Raw genomic sequence first — 12,847 nt, 5'->3', positions numbered from 1 at the left:
TAGCTAATCAGTTAACTATTTCTAAAAATTTAGCACATAAATAAATAAATTTTAGAAATCAACAACCATAGAAATTCACTAAGCAAAACCTCATCGTTAATTTTCAGAATTCCATAGTTTCTACATAGAGCTGTTCTAGACATTAAAAATATAAAAGCTTAAGAAAATCTTATCTAAGTCTGGAATATTTAAACAGATGTAGTACACACATACATGTGAATTAAATATATATATATATATATATCTTTGCTAATTGGAATATAATTGGTGATTTTTAACAATTCTTTTTGACTCAAGCTGCCTCTACTGTTTTAGTCTAAGTCTAAAAAGATCCACACCTCATGTGTCCTTGGAATAACTGATTTAATTATATGTTATCTTAATTTTTTAAAGGAAAATTTGGATTGAAAGATGAAAAATGGCAGTTTAGGGGGTAACTTTCTTTGGTTTCCTTCCTAAAAACAACTCTAAATAAAACAAGTCCAGATTTTGTGAACAGGTTCGCTATGAGTTGGAATCAGAAACATGGCAATAGGTTCTGGGTTTTTATTCATAGTATAAGGAACTCTGGTGGTACAGTGGTTAAGTGTTCAGTTCCTAACTGAAAGATCAGCGGTTTGAACCCACCGGCGGATATGAGAGAAAACGATGTGGCAGGCAGCTTCCTTAAAGGTATGTTGCCGTTAAGTGCCTTTGGGTCGGGTCAGACTTACAGTGACCCTGTGTGGGGTTTCTGAAGGGCGGCCAGTGAATTTGAACAGTCAACCTTGCAGTTCAAACCAACCCTGCTTTATCCTGCAGTGCCACACTAGGATTCCTGTCAAATCCTCTGGGACAATTCTCTGCCCTGTGGACTCATTATGAGTTGCAACCACTCAATGCCAACAGGTTAGGTTTCTAGTTTACTCATAGTCTTTCAAAATTTGGGACACACTGAGATGTTACCTGACCATTTTTCTTACAAAAATAATTTCTCTGAAATATTTCAAAAGCTTTCCTTATATATAAATCTATCATAATAACATATCAATCTAATTACCAATAAAAAAAGAAACCAAAACAGCAACAACAAAAAAAAACTTACTCTAAAATAAAATTCTTCATTCCACTTGGGGTTCAGCGTCTGGAAGGGAAATCTTATTGTTAATATTATAGCTTTACAACATCAATCGTTCATTCCTAGCACAATTAGGAGTCTGCATGTTTGCTCTAACGATTTTCTTGATTAAATAGATAGCTAGGAGATTTCCAACATGACCATCAAAGAAATATTTAGTCAACCATTTGATATTGCCCCGTAAACAATCCTAGATAGGGAGGGCGTGTGTTTATGAAACAGATGATTCACAAACAGATAAGAAACCATAAATTGCAGGCATCACCAGATGGGAAAAAAAACATCAGGAACCTACAGAGGGATCATCATGCAAATATAAAAATATCCTTCAAGAAATGAACAGTGATATGTTATTCTATCAAGAAGGAAGTGAACTTTGTCAACTTCCCTCTAACTCCTTAGGGATCTGTTTTGAATAGCAATAGAGTAGGTGGGGGAAGGATGAAACTGGTCATTATTTAGACAAACACTGAAATCTGAAGAACATTTCATGAAGAACAACTTGGATAATCAAATAGTAATAAAGGGATTTTTTTTTCCTGCTAACTTGGTCAAAATTGTTTACTTAATTTTCAAACTTTTCTCTATACACCCATCCATCCATGTCTTTATAAATCTATTTAAATATATAAATTGTTGTTGTTGTTAAGTGCCGTCGAGTGGGTTCCGACCCATAGCGACCCTGTACAGGGTTTCCGAGGGTGTAAATCCTTATGGGAGTAGAAAGCCTCCTCTTTCTCCCGCAGAGCGGCTGGTAGTTTCGAACCACTGACCTTAAGGTTCACAGCCCGATTCGTAACCACTACGCTACCAGAGCTCCTTTAAATATATAAATAGATATATCTTTTGTCCTCAGCATGGACAAAAGATATACTGCCAACCATCTTTTACAATTAAGATGAAACAGCTACTATGAAAGAAAAGATACTTGTTTGTACATGCAAACTCCATGCATATTGATATACTACATAGCACATCTTTTAAAATGATTAATAAATTAAAACTGTATTAAATTTGACATTGAAAAATCCCAACCTCACCAGCAGCTACAGAGCTTTTTTGGTCAGAATGACATTTAGCTTTATCAACCTATTATCCTTTAACATACCAGTTCAGAGGAAATTAAAAAAGAAAAAAAAAAAAATTAGCATAAAGCACCATAAAAATACAAAGCATAGAAAGCATCCAACACTAAACTGGCATTTAAAAGTCAGCATGTTCTCCACCCACAACTCAACACTGAATCCAAACCCCAAATAACAGGGCTTCATATTGGAGATGTGAATGGAAGTCGGGATGGAAACGAAGGGGGTGGGCGGGAGGGAAAGAGAAACCACCTGAGATGCACAGTTCTGAGACCAGCTTCATATACACGCAGAAAGACAAAGGTAGATGACAGGCTAGTGAAGGAGACCACAAAACAAATGAAGGACCAGTCACATGGCCACAAAGAGATGAGGATGAAAGTGGTTCGTAAAATCCAACAACTGCACAGAAATAATACTAACCAGGAAGCTGGCAGGCGGCTGCCTTTGGCAGAACAAGAGCAGCCTCAGCTATGGAGCTACAACCTCCACTGTGGAAAGGGAAGGCGGAGGAGGAACTCCCTTTGGGAGACAATAAACGGCAATCTCCCAAATCGCAAGCTGTAGTTTTCTGTTCCGGTTCATCGGGCAACCAGGACCCCCGGCTAGCCTTCCCAGCAAGGCTGGCTGTCTCCCTCCCTACTGATAGCGAACAGATGACAGCGCCTAGCCTGGGAACAATGGCTCGGTCCTCCACAGGAATCCTCCCCACTAATCAAAATGCCAGACCCAGTGCCAGGTGGGGGCCACACGGCAATCATTCTACCTTGCACAAAACAACCCGGTCTTAGATACACGGCATCTGATCATCAGCAGGAGAATTATGATATTTTTAAAGTCACCATGCTCTTCAGAAAATGTTGGCAGACAGTGTCTTGTCTGACTACCCATTCCTGTCTGCCAACCCCCAAATATGGTGGTGGGGAATATAAAATGCAAAAGGATAGAGAGCAATAATATTCTGATAGAAAACATGCATCTTCTACACACCAAATATGAGGTAAACATTTTATTTACAAACACATTAGGAATGGTGCTAGATCACTGACATATAATTACAGAAAACCATATTTACTGAAATCATGTACATAAAACCTATAAAAGATATGCACATACATGTGTATCTTATTTTAATATATTTTATGTTTTCAGACAGTAAAGCAAGTATTTTGCTTCCTTTGCTCATATTTGTCTCAAGTTTGTTGTTGTTCAGTGCCGTTGAATCGATCTCGACTCACAGCGACCCTGTGTAAAGAGTTTCTGAGGAGCAGCTGGTGGGTTTGAACTGCCGACCTTGTGGTTCACAGTCCAGTGCTGATCCTGCAGCGCCACATGGGGAGTCTCAAGTTTAATCATCCCTTTTATGTCTACTAGTTTCCCCCGCTATCCCCTTCATGAAAAATTATTTCACAATTTCTGAATTTTGTGGGAAATAACAGGCCAACAAGGTGAAATCCTGGTTTTGTTTTAACCATTGCAGAAAGACAAAAAACGAATGCTTGTCATAAGACTTCCTCTTCTGTGAACAGCATTTTTACCATCATTTAACTAAAACCCACATTAACATCTTGGGTTAATAAGGCAATGTTTTGGTCAACAGAGAATTTGCAGAATTAAGACTAGAAGGTTGTTTAAAATGAAAATATAAAGGGGCTTTCAAGATGTTTGTAGAAAAATCCCATTAACTTTTCATTCCATTTGTCCATGAACTTGTCGCATTGACATCTTATAACAAAAACTTTTACAAAGTCAAAACACATTATAATACAACTAGATATAGAGAATTTTTTTTTGACTTAAACTGAGTTTAATTATGGATGGACACATACCTTTTTAATTGTTTTTGTCTGCACCAAAGCAAGCTCTCTATTCTCATCTGCTACATACAATGAAAGTTTCACATACGGGTCGCTGTAAGAGAAAAGTTCAAGTTTAGCAGAATTGTACTTTTCATTTTAAAACCATAAAGAAGAAAGTCACCAAACCTATAAGACAATATCAGTGTAAATGTCCCAGTTTGTAAAAACGGCACTGAACAATAAGCATTTTCAGCAGGCCAATTAAATAAAATACTGAGAAAACCAATTTTTCTATCTGAGTCAATAATTACTTCTCTGAAAAACAAAAATCATGAAATCCACATTCTAATTTAAATAAGTTGCCTAAAAATACTCTCTGTAATTAATTGGAATTTATCAGAGTTTCTTTTTATTCTAAACACAGCCTCTGCAAAGATTACAAGATTATTAAATGGCATACAGAATTTAGCAAAATTTAGATTAGCAAAATGTATCTTAAATTTTAACTGGCAGTTTGATTCCCATTTTTATGCTTTTAATTAAAAAAAAAACAAAAAAAAAAGCTTTTTTGCTTCTAGTAAAGATAAAAGACTCATCATGTAAAACAACATCTGCCAGCCGAGAGATAAACACCCAAAAGCAAAAATTAAAAGCCCAAAGGTCAAGAGAAATTTGCCCTAAATACTAGAGTTCAGTTGACCTGTATCAAATTTCAGATTTCCTGACTACAAATCCCAGAGTTCCTAGTATACATCACATATCCTTTGATAATTATTTCCTTGGGAAACTGAAAGCTTTTAAGTAAGAAGAGTACTGGGTGGTGGTAAGTGCTGTCAAGATGCTTCTGACTCACAGCAAGGGTTTCTGAAGAGCAACTGGTGGGTTTGAACCACTGACCCTGCATCCATTGCTCTTCTGCAGCACCACATCAGTAAACTATGTGCTAAGAGTTGAAGTTCATTTTCACTTTCTAGTATCGCTATAGGATCAGCACTGGACTGTGAAACCACAAGGTTGGCAATTCAAATCCACCAGCTGCTCCTCAAAAACCCTATAGAGTCACTATGAGCAGGAACGAACTCAATGGCACTTAACAACAACAGTATTGCTAACACTGGGATAGCTCAAATTTAGTCTTGATCAGAATGAGAGTCTATGAGAATTTCTTTTATGTCATACTTGAGATCTTGAAAGCACAGAAAGGGGTTGGTTGTATGCATTCAATTCTCATGGTTGGTCGTCTTGGTGTACCATGGAGGCAGTTCCGACTCATAGCAATCCTGCGTAGGGATTCCAAGGAGTGGCTGGTGAGCTTGAATCGCTGACCTTGTGGTTCAAAAAGACTTTGCAGCCCAGCACATTAACCCACAGTGCCACACCAAGATAAGTGTACATAATGACAGATATCCCCAATTCCGAAATACTACTTACGAAACACTTACAAAGAACAATAAGGGAAAACACCCAGTAGTATGAATGAGGAAAAATAAACACAATAATATTAAACTTGACTTTCTCATCTAACAAATTGTCAAAGATGCAAAAGATGCCTTTTCTAAAGATGATACAAACATCTCAATACTTCACTATCAGAGATAAATGATCACAGGTTTTCCAGAAAGCAATAATATGGGGAGTCCTGGTGTGGCACTGTGGGTTAATGCGCGAGACTGCAAAGCCGTTTGAACTGTGAGGTCGGTGGTTCAAGTTCACCAGCTGTTCCTTGGAAACCCTATACAGGGTCGCTATGGGTCGGAATCGACTTGACGGCACTCAACAACAACAGCAAGTGTCAAGAACATTCCAAAAATTGCTGTCATTCACTGGTGGTGGTGGCTGTGTGCCGTGGAGTTGGTTCCGACTCAGAGCGACCCTGCACAAGGTTTCCGAGGCTGTAAATCTTTACAGGAGCAGAACGTCTCATCTTTCTCCTGCAGAACAGCTGGTAGTTTCGAACTGCTGACCTTGCGGAGTCTGCAGCCCGATTCATAACCACTATGCTACCTGCATCTCAATAAAAGAGGCCAAGCATCTCCTTAAATGCACATGCAAAAACAAACAACGACATAATTTGCTCTGTTAAATACTTCCATTAATATTTTCAACATTCTGGCTTAGAAGAAGGTATTCATTACTCCCTCCCTTACCTGTTATCCTGAAATGATAAGGCTTCCTTGTAGGTAAAGAACATCTAATAGATGAAGCTGGGTAGTCTCAATTAGATACCCTTAGTCTCAGAGGGAAGATGAGTCAAGAATTGCACCTAACCAATTAGGCTAGCTCTACATCGTCCTTACTGAGGCACGTGGTCTGGGGAATGAATTAGGACTCACTTTCTAGGTCAGCTGACCTCAGACTTTCTCAAAGTTTAGAACCACTTGGGGTGAGGCCCCAGAATTCCTACGTCCAACAAGGTCCCCCTGAAGCTGGTGCTCCCGTGCCAGGAGGCATTCTGAGAATCAGTGTTCTAGATAATACTTGAAAAGAATCGCTTTTAGCTACCGAAGCAAATTTAATGTTCTATTTCTAGCCACCAAGCTATTGCTACAAAAAGCTCAAGGCCTGTTATCTCTTATCTATGAGTACACCACGGAGGTGTGTGGGGATACGCACACGCTCCCACATTACACAGAGCACCATGAGCTCTGAGGAATGCTGTCTCTTCATGTACGTCCTTCATTCAGTGAGCATGACTGCTGGCGATTATATAACTGCAATAAAGAGCTAAGCATTCACTTCACTTGTTGTTAGGTGCCATTGAGTCGGTTCTGACTCATAGCGACCTTATGCACAGCAGAACGAAATGCTGCCCGATCCAAGGCCAACCTCACAATTGTTGCCACGCTTGAGCCCATTGATGCTGTCACTTGTCAATCCATCTCGCTGGGGTTCTTCCTCTTTTTCTCTGACCCTCCACCTTGCTAAACATGGTATCATGTCCCTCCTGACAATATATCCGAAGTAAGAGAGACGAAGTTTGGCCATCTTGGCCACCAAGGAGCACTCTGCCGCACTCCTTCCAACACGGATCTGTTGGTTCTTTTGGCAGCCCATGATGCATTTGAGTTATGGTGTTGGAGGAAAATATTCACTTCACTAGAGCATCTATAGCCTTCTACTGGTCATTTATTTACCCTGAGTAGTTAACATTACATGGTACGTGCCACTGGGGGCTCAGGCAGGGGCTCCTAAACCCGGAACAGTCTGTCTTCTAGCTGTAATGAGGAAGAAGCATGTTTGTGCTCACCTGGGCAAGTACCAGAGTGTTTACAGGAGATACTGACCAAGAAACTTCCTGTAAGAGAATGAACCTAAGAACAGTAGGCCAAGGCGCATGGGGCTGGTTAACAAACAGCAGGTGTTGCTCAAAGCGGGGAGGGGGCTGTTCAGGTCATAGAACAGGCTGGTCAAAGAGGGCCACATGATGGGCTGGTTAAAGGACAGCACAGTGCCACTCAGACGGGAGGGGGCACCGAGAGGCTGATGACACCATTCAAACCAAACATTTCCTGTACCTCCCCTACAGCACTGGGACTTACGCCAGTGAGCGGGTGTGTGTGTGTGTGTGTGTTGGGGGGGGGGGGCGGGGGGGAACAAGTGAGTACATGCTTATTCAAAACCAGATCAACAAAAGTCATAAATGGACATTTATGACTGGCACTACTGAGTGGAAAGGAGGGCATTTCTCCATCTTAGCTTGGTGGATGTTAGAGCTAAAGCTTGAGACAGGGGAGGGGGCAGCAAACATCTGAAAAGGAGCAGGACGATACCCCAACAGCCTGAACAATGAGCCTGGCCAGAACACCAGCCTACCGCTATCAAAATACGCCAGGCCAGAACACCAGCATCATTCTCCAGCACAATACACACCAGCCTAGAATATCAGTACCATCTCCATACCACAATATACCAGGCCAGAATACCAGCCTCACCTCCCCTGCCAGCATAACACCATAACCATAACTACTGAAGCAGTCATCATATTCTGCCCACACCTAGTGCTCATTAACAGTCTCTCTCATTTGATCTTTACCACAATCTTAGGAAGCTGACACATTTCCCAAATGAGAAACAAACAGCTTCTCCAAAGTTAGAGACCAGATGGTGGGGACAGTGGTAAAATTCTTGCCTTGTGTGCCAGAGACCTGGATTTGATTCCTGGTCAATACACCTCATGTGTGGCTACTACCCTTCTGTTAGTGGGAGCTTGGGTGTCACTACAATGCTGAACAAAATTTCAGTGGGATTTCCACACCAAGACAGTCTAGGAAAAATGATGAGGTGATTTACTTCTGAAAACTAAGGATCACAGCGGTCCAACCTGCAACTGCTCATGGGCTGGTGTAGGACTGGGCTGTGCTTGTTCCACTGTGCATAGGGTCGCCGTGAGTCCAGAAGTGACTTTTCAGTGACCGAGGGGATGGGATGTAGGCACACTTATTCCAGACCCAGACTTAGGCCTTGCTCTATAACATGCTCCTGGCTTTCTACCAACAGAGCAGGAAGGGAAGAATTTCTAAGGGACAGAAGTTCCTAAAATTCTGCCCTGCAGGCAAAAAGTTAGGATTAGTACTATTATGATTTTTTTAACCTTTGCTGTTGTAGAGTCTGGATGAAAAATAAGTAACCAAAGCAAACAAATTAGGTTAATATCTAGGACTTTGAGGAAGGTCATACCTGGAAACTTTACCTACTTCTCAGCACTCAGAACAACCAGCCAGGCATCCCTCAACAAGTCACTTTAAAAGGTGGGGCCTCAATTTTCTTATCTCCAAAATAATGGGAATGAACTGAATCAGTGGTTTTCAGACTGCATACTCTAAGGAGCCTTAGTTTCAAAGAATGATTTCAGGGTAACTACAGGCTACTATTTCTACCTTGAATGGTTTTATCTACTGGTCCTCCATGTTCAAAGAGTTCTGAACAGGATTCTTTAACAATCAAAGTTCTAAAGCCATTGAATTATATATATTGTCTCTTCTAGTTAAAATACTCTGATTCTTGGGTCAAATATTATCCACTTGTTATCATTTACAATAATTGTCTAGCCCATTTTATGTAAACAGGCACTGAGACTCCCTAAAATATTGGAAGAAGGGGGATTAAGAACTAGTCTCTTCCAAGAGGCTTTCTCCAAAATACACTGAAGGGTGAAGTTCATAGTTCTGAATGCGAGAAATCACTTGATTATTACAGGCTTGATACTTCCCTACACTTTTTACCAATTTCTAACCAAATTATCACCGTCCAGATATCAATCAAGACAAAAAGTGGGTAGGTGGGTGTGTGTGCACGAGTGTGTGCACGTGTAGGGGGCAAGGCTGAGGGACAGCAACTCTCAGCCCAGCGTGTTTTCAAATGCTCGTGTTGTTTTAGTCCCTGATGGCCTCATTTATAAACGAGATGTTTGCTCTGTAGGAGTGGTTAATGAAGAGTGCAATTCCAAGAGGCCTTCATACACTGAGTTCACATGCTGATAAACATAGCACTTCTAGAAAGAACTCCATGCCCTTTGAAGCTTTACCTCTCAGACTCTCCTCACATTCCAAACTTTTGCTATAAGAGGTCAGCTGAGTCTCTTTCCATATCAGTCACGCTGTCTTGACAAATATAAGCTAGTGTTCAGCCTTGGGTTATGGTTGGTTATATAAACGACTTACCTCCCAGAAATATTAGAAAAGACCACAAGAAATATATCAGCAATTCCTCAGGTGAGGAGTGAAACAGGGTAGTGTTAGGGTTCAGTAACTTGACTTCCGTAGGTCTAGCAAGACCCACTTGAGGTTGGCACAAACAGCACACATAGACAAAAAGCAGCAAGTAACAAGCTAGGTTTATTAAGCTCTGAATAGTACACTTCTGAGAGGCGGAGAAGTGGGCGTCTCACTCGTGAGTAAGAGCTCCCTGGTTTTCTGTTCTTTCTCCTTCTTTATTGGGTTTTTGGATCATCTTCCTTAGGTTTAATTCTGACTGGTGGCACACATTCTTCATTTGCACCAACTGTGGTGGTCTAGCACTGCTCTAGGACTCAGAAGGCGCACTGGGTTCAGTTTCTGGGAATTGTTGATTCAAGTGCCAGATGTTGGGGTGCAGTTGGGCTGGCCATTAGGTTCCTACTCTGTCTTTAAGAGGTTGTTGTTGTGTTGTTGTGTGCTGTGGCGTCGGTTCTGACTCATAGCAACCCTATACAGGGTTTCTGAGGCTGTAAATCTTTACGGGAGTAGAAAGCCTCATCTTCTCCCATGGAACAGCTGATAGTTTCGATCCGCTGACCCTGTGGTTTGCAGACCGATTCATAACCACTATGCTACCAGAGCTCCTTGTCTCTAACAGGCAGGAGGCTTTATCTCTTGGAATATATCAGAGTGCTTCAAAAGAGTTTGTGGAAAAATTCCATTACCTTTGAATTGCATTTTTCTACCAGCTTTGTGGAGCCCTCTCATATGTATGCATATATTCTATAACCTTGAATACATAATACTTTTATAGTAAGAAATGAAACAGAAAGGCTGGGCATGGAGGGGGAAAAGCAACAGATCACCTACACCTCTCCGGAGCATCTCCATTTGACGCCTTCACCTCTTTTATTGGTGACTCAATCTCAGATTTGCCAACTGTACACAGGATAGTTATGTAACTACTCTGAGCCTTGGACTACTCACCAATGAAATAGGGGTGACAATTCCTACCTCAGAAGGTTATAGTAAGGACCAGATAAAATCACATACCAATACAAATTCCTAGCATAGCACTAAATACACAGGAAAAGTGCCCATAAATCATAGCCACACAATTGCCATTCTGTTCCATTTCTCTAGAAGAGTTATGAGGTTCTTGGTTGCTCTTTGGGACTCTCTACTTCTGCTGCAACTGTGAATTAGATTTGACACCAATGGTGTCATAGAAGACACTGTGTGGTGGTCCACCACAACGTACAAAGGACAGTGTACTTCCCCGTTATTCATACAGTGTGGAAGCCCATGGAACCTGGGAGGAGCTGATCCAACTGGGAATCCCACTGACAATAAAGTCGGCCAGAATTCACTCTTGGCAACCAGTTACTGAAATCATGGTTGGCATTCAGTGCAACTTAAGATTAGCATTAATATTCCTTTCCAAGAAATTGAAAGCTTTGTGGGAAGCTGTGCATTATAAGGAAAATCCAAGTCCGCAAACCTTTCCATTTCTCTGCTCCGTGAAGACACAACATTCTTCCTTTCTGTCTCCCCAAGGAGACAACCAAGTGATGTGAGGACTCACACGACATCCAATTTACTGAGGGCCTACTATATGTCAGGCACTGGACATGAATGACACACACGATCTCTGTCCTAGTCAAATGGTGCACAGAGAAATAGAGTGATAATTGTGATATATACCTAGCACCTAGCAATACAATGCTTGGCAGCAATAATTCTTGACCTTGGCTCCAAGCAGTGGCTCAAACCCAGCCCATATCATGATTGGGGCCTGTGAATCTGAAATTACTTTAAAAAGCATCCCAGGTAACTTCTATACACTGGTGCATGTGGGCACCATTGCCAGAGAGGAGTTAGTGAGGTCCCCTGTGGGGCTCTGGGGAGCGGATGACAGTTTTCTACACAGAGGGAAGGATGTAGGTAACAGTCCAGTGATAGGGTGGGGCTCTGAACCCTAAAAGATGTGGTCCGGGTGGTCTGAGGCAAGATGGCAGCGTAAACAGATACACTGAGCTGGCCCTCGGCAACAAAGACATGGGAGACCAAGCAAAACAAACACAGACAATGATCCTGGAACCCTGAGCTTCAGAGCATAGGACACAGAGATGGACTGAATGCTGACTGGAAAAGGAATCTGAAGAAGATCAGCAAGAAAGAAGAAAAATGGGCGACTGTAAGTTGGTGTGCAGCCGTATGGCCATTTGAGCTTTTGCAATCACTTGTTTACCCACTGGCCAACGGGCACAGGACATGGCTGGAGGCTGGTGACAAATGGGTGCCAGTCTCCCCTGTTCCCAAGGCCCTCCTAGTAGCTGAGGGAGAGACCAATCCCTCCTCTCACCAACCCAGCAGTCTGTGGCACCCCGTCCTGTGCAGTCTCTGCTCTGCCTGGCGTCCGGTGCCTGGCATAGTGCCCCTGCTTCTAGAGGTGTGTGGAACTGCCAGGAACTACGTTAAACACTGAACAGAGCACAAACTGCAGTCACACTTCTGGTCTCTACCACATCCACCAAGGCACAGGTGGTGAGTATAAATACGACACCACACTATCTTGAAGAAAACAGACCATTTCAACTGACACAAAGAAATGAGACAGAGTATCGCAAATAAGTCACCAAAATAAAGAGGTTAAAAAAAAGTGGTAGCTGATAAAGAATTTAAAAGAACGCTAATAGGCAACTTCAGCGATTGAAAGATTGAGATAACTACAGATCAAATCAAGAAAAACATACAAAACAACGTAACATTTCAGGAAACAAACTGACAAAATAATTGAAGGGAAAAACAATTGGGGAAGCACACAAAATCAGCAGTTAGAAAACCAGAAGATTAACATTGAGACTTCCAAAATAGACAATACACAGAAAGGGCAACAAAACAGAACTGAATCAATGGTAAGCTGAATTACTGAGCTTGAAGAAAAAGCTCTCAATATTCTTCTTCTACTGAAACTATCAGGAAACAAAAAATCTGAAGAAAGGCTACAATTTATGTGGGTCACTATCCATAAGAATAACTATGTGTGATAGGAATTCCAGAAGAGGAAGAGACCAAAAAAAAAAAAAAAAAACATAGAGAATATTGTTTAAGAGTTGTTGGAAAAAAATTTCCTCACATCATGAAATACAAGAAGATAGTCATTCAAGA

The 12,847-nt window shown here is 41.3% G+C and overlaps 1 protein-coding gene across 4 annotated transcripts in view; it reads right to left on the bottom strand.

Annotated features, from left to right (window-relative positions):
* NEDD4L (neural precursor cell expressed, developmentally down-regulated 4-like, E3 ubiquitin protein ligase) overlaps positions 1-12,847 on the bottom strand; it is a 272,916-nt gene that overhangs the window by 164,770 nt on the left and 95,299 nt on the right. For 3 of the 4 annotated variants that reach the window (XM_006837521.1, XM_006837523.1, XM_006837520.1), the window contains exons 2-3: positions 4,032-4,113; positions 1,085-1,123 (exon numbers count right to left, since the gene is read on the bottom strand). The gene's annotated coding sequence lies outside the window, so the exon portion shown is untranslated. Of the gene's footprint in view, positions 1-1,084; positions 1,124-4,031; positions 4,114-12,847 lie in introns of those variants that run through there. The other variant, XM_006837519.1, reaches the window with a different exon arrangement.

This window comes from Chrysochloris asiatica, unplaced genomic scaffold (assembly GCF_000296735.1).
Source record: "Chrysochloris asiatica unplaced genomic scaffold, ChrAsi1.0 scaffold00021, whole genome shotgun sequence".
In the NCBI taxonomy this organism is placed as follows: Eukaryota; Metazoa; Chordata; class Mammalia; order Afrosoricida; family Chrysochloridae; genus Chrysochloris; species Chrysochloris asiatica.
This window is presented reverse-complemented; position numbering and strand designations above follow the sequence as displayed.